Below are 4,222 nucleotides of genomic sequence, written 5' to 3' on the forward strand. Positions count from 1 at the left end.
GGAAAAAAAACCATACATTTTTGTTGGTTGAATACATACTGTATTTAACTTTTTTTTTAATCCCAGAGAAGTGAAATGCAACATCTGTTTGAGTTTCGGTAACATCCAAAGACTGAAGAGTCAGAATTTCCTACTAATTAAAGTCATTTTTAAGGCACTCTGCAAAGCCAGCTTTCATCTTTTCCTTCATTGGGGTTTTCTCCAAACCAAAGCAGAATACCTGATTTCTTTTTCTCCAAAATGACATACATACACACACATGTGCACACACATGTGCACACACACACACAATGCACGCACACACATACATGCTTGTGTTCTGAACCTCCTCTCCCATCCTTGGTAACATCAAACACTACACAATTTAAAAGAAAAATTGCAAAGAAATGACAGGACTGAGGCAAAGAGATGTAAAGGAGCAAAACAAGCGATGTCAGGAATACAAAAGGCAATAGGCTGAAGTCAAGTGGTTACCAGACAGTGAAACGGAAGCTGATACTTTAAATTTCTTAGGTTTCAGTTAATTTGGCTGGTTATTTTTTATATGCATCAACAAAGGGATACTGAAAAGAGAACCTCAAGACAGTGGAAAGTACATGTATATTTCCTTGGGTATGGATGGTGTTAGTCCTACCCATAAGCGGGGTAGGGAGCCCACATCTTGGCATGATTTGAGAAACTTGCCTTTCTAAAAATATCTCCCATTAGCTCATCTGCCTAAATATATCCTCCCTATGGGCCTACTAAAGTGCCTGGAATGTCTACCATTAGTCATTCTTTTGGGTTAAGGCATAATTTCTAGGAGGTCTGGGTTAAATGATGTGTTTACTTAGGAGGCATAATAATTCAGCCTATTAGCACCCACTAAGACCTTATGGAAGAGCCATTGACTAGGTTGTTCAAGTTGGCACATAATGAAGGTCAGGATTTGGAGGGAGCAAGAGAATAAAGAGGTAAGTTTTTATCTTGGTAAAGATTTACAGCATGGCTGGGTATATAGGGAAAATAGGTTTAACTGAGATGGAGTAGAGGATAGAAGAAAATAGTGGGTACTTAGGGATAGCTGGGAAAAATTTTGAGAGCATAATTTCTAGTGGAGGGTTAGGGGAAAGTGGGAAATAACCAAGTACCAATGATAACTTTGCCTACTTAGTGTAACCTATTGTACACATCACAATAGTCTGAGTTTATACACATGTGGATTCTGGATCATCATGGCTATAGTATGGTGAAAGTTTAATGAGTAAGAAATACTGAAAGTTGTGAATTGTTTCTGTTTGGAATTCCATTAAAGTGTGTCTATAGACATGGGCAATATATCCTGTAATGTGTATATGAGTATACTCTCCACAGCTGTGAAGACCATAGTGGTATCATTCAGTCACCCGATAAATATTGGACATTCACCAATGTCATTGATCTCTTGATGACTTTACTGACTTTTGGGCAATGATCTTTTTTTCTTCAAGTGCCTCTTAGGATTTCATTTAGGGGGCTCCCAAGCAATGTCTCAGGTCAAGGGCATGGGAAATAGTAAGACTTACTTTATAGAGGGAGAACATCAGTGAATTTTCTCAAAAACCTCTGGAGTCTTAAAATCTGATGATGGCAGAAGCATAGAAGGAGGATGGGGATCTTGTAGGAGAACCTGGTGGGATTAGCAGATTTATGCTCTTGGATCTCCCATATGTTGACCAAGAATGGTCTGGTGGTTCTTTTTGGGTATCCCAGAATCTCAGAGTTTGGAAGGACTTCAGAAGCCATCTAACAGCCTCTAACCCAACCTATTTCTGACCGAGAATACCTTCTACCATAACCCCAATGAATGATCTTCCAGTCTTTGTTTGAAGACCTCTAGAGAGGTCTTCTCTAGTGAGGCCACCACTCTGGGAAGCAACCCATCATGCTTTTGGACAGCTTAATGATTAGTTTTCCTTTAAATCTGCCCTTCTGTAATTTCCACTCATTGTGCCTAGTTCTGCCTTTTAGTAGAACAAATATAATAACCCTTCAAATACTTGAAGACTGCTTTAAATATTTGAAGCAGTATGGCTGGTCCTGGTCTTTTTAAGGGAAGAAAAAGTAAACCCAACACCCTGCACTCCCTTGTCCCTTCACCTTTGAAATCTGCTGCAAGTTGGGTTTAAGGAATGGGGAAGATTCAATGGGGAGAATGGAGTAGGAGGAAGGGTAAAAATAATTCTTTCTTTCTCCAATTGACAATCCTATTCTTAATGCTTAAGGAAACACTAGATCTTGGAGCTGAAGGGCCTTTGGAGGACAGAAAATAAATAACAAGGAACCTAGATCCTTAACTGGTGATTTGGAGCCTAACAGCAACCTCCTACCCCAACATTACATAGGGTTAGAAGTGAAAATGGATAGTACAGTAAAGGTCTTGAAGTATGAGGTAATGGAGAGAACATTGGACTGAGTCAGGAGACCTGGGTTCCAGTCTTGACTTTGCCACTAACTGTGCAACCTTAGACAAATCACTCCCTCTCTCTGGGCCTCAGTTTTCTCAATGATGAAAGGAGAAGTTTTGCTAATAAGACCTTAGATTTAGATTGGGAAGGGACTTTGGAAGGTTATCTCATCCAAAGTTGTATTAGATTGCCAATTTCCCTTTCAACTTCAAAAATGGTTTCAATGTCTCCCCTACTGCATGATAGAGTCAGAATTAAGGTTAGAGGTGGAATTAGCATTCTGAGGGAGGAGAAGAGTTTTTGGTGGAATGAATTTAAGCCTCAGAGAGAATGTTTTTGGAGCACTCGGTGTGCTGTAATGGTAAGAGCTCTGATTTTGGAATCAGACGACCTGGGTTTGAATACCAGCTCTGCCTCTCCCTGGCTGTGTGATCTTGGGCAAACTACCTCACCCCTCTGTGCCTTCCATTCCTCATTTGTAAAATGTAGGGGTTGGATATGATGACCTCAAGGGTCCCTTCCAACTTTAGATCCTATGACCCTTCTCTGTGGCTCCAAAGAAGATTGTATTGCCCTGTCCTGTAAAACTGAGGCTAGTTATTTCAAAGATGGAAGCCAACTTTCCAGTTTACAATAAATACATATTTTAAAAAATACATATATAAATGCAAAAGTCAGAAAATGAACAAATGAATGAATGAATAAATGGTGATTCCTTTGGGTGGTTCTCCCCTCCTGCCACTGCCAACACCAAAGAGACCCTGGTTGCTCACGCTTGACTTTCTGTAACTTCTGAAGTTTCTTCCATGGTCATCCAATTTTACATGGTCCTTGTGACAAAGCTTCCCACAGAGGGAATTTCCCTTTACTTTCCTCTGGCCCTTCCCATATGAAAATGTCTTTGGAATGCCTTGAGAAAATGCTCAGTACTAGTTTGTCACACCTTGCCTTCTTGGTTGATATTCAGCAGGTGTGGGATTGGGGGCAGAGAGAAGAGAAGAGGAGAAAGGGAAGAACTAATGCTCCCCCTGCTTCCTGCCCTAAGCTGATCTAGGCAGAACAGCAGCCAATCAGAAAGGCAAGAGGCGGGGGCCCTGGTGGCTGGTGCCATGAAGTCTGATTTGACCAAATCTTTGCCCCTGGAGTGGTTCGCCACAGGGCAGGGGGGGAGATGGATTTTCTGTTTAGATTAAGTTAATCTCTCTATGCAAGACATAGACTCAGCAGGCACTCCCACTTCTGCACAGCTCCCGGCAGACCATTCCAAATGACACCCAGCAAGTCAATGGCAGAGTTCTCATGGCACCACAGGGTTAGGTTGGATGGGAAGCATCTGGTCCCAGAAATGGGAAGGCGGTGAGGAAAGAAGCTGGATGGTATTATTTTTTAGCAGGGAAGCATCTGTCCAGGGCTTCAGCTTCGAGAGCCACAGGCCATTTCTCATTTATATCCTGCTAGTTTCTGCCATGTGGTTCTGTTGGCTGGACTTGCCTTGTCCTACCGGGAGACCTGTATATGGACACGGAAAAATGCAAATAAAATGGGTGTTAAGAAAGGAGTTGTTGACCAATGACACTTCATTCCTAAAGGAAAATCCAGGATAGGAATGTATGGCTAGGGTGGAGTGGAAGGAACATTAGATTTCTAACCAGAGGAGTTAAGTTCAAATCCTGGTTCTGAATCTGACTGTGGGCAAGTCACCTAACTTTTCTGGGTCTTGTTTTTTTTTTCATCCATATAATAAGGAAGTTGGGTTAGATGGCTCTCTAAGGACCATCACAACTCTATGACTCTAT

This window comes from Trichosurus vulpecula, chromosome 4 (genome assembly GCF_011100635.1).
Source record: "Trichosurus vulpecula isolate mTriVul1 chromosome 4, mTriVul1.pri, whole genome shotgun sequence".
NCBI lineage: Eukaryota > Metazoa > Chordata > Mammalia > Diprotodontia > Phalangeridae > Trichosurus > Trichosurus vulpecula.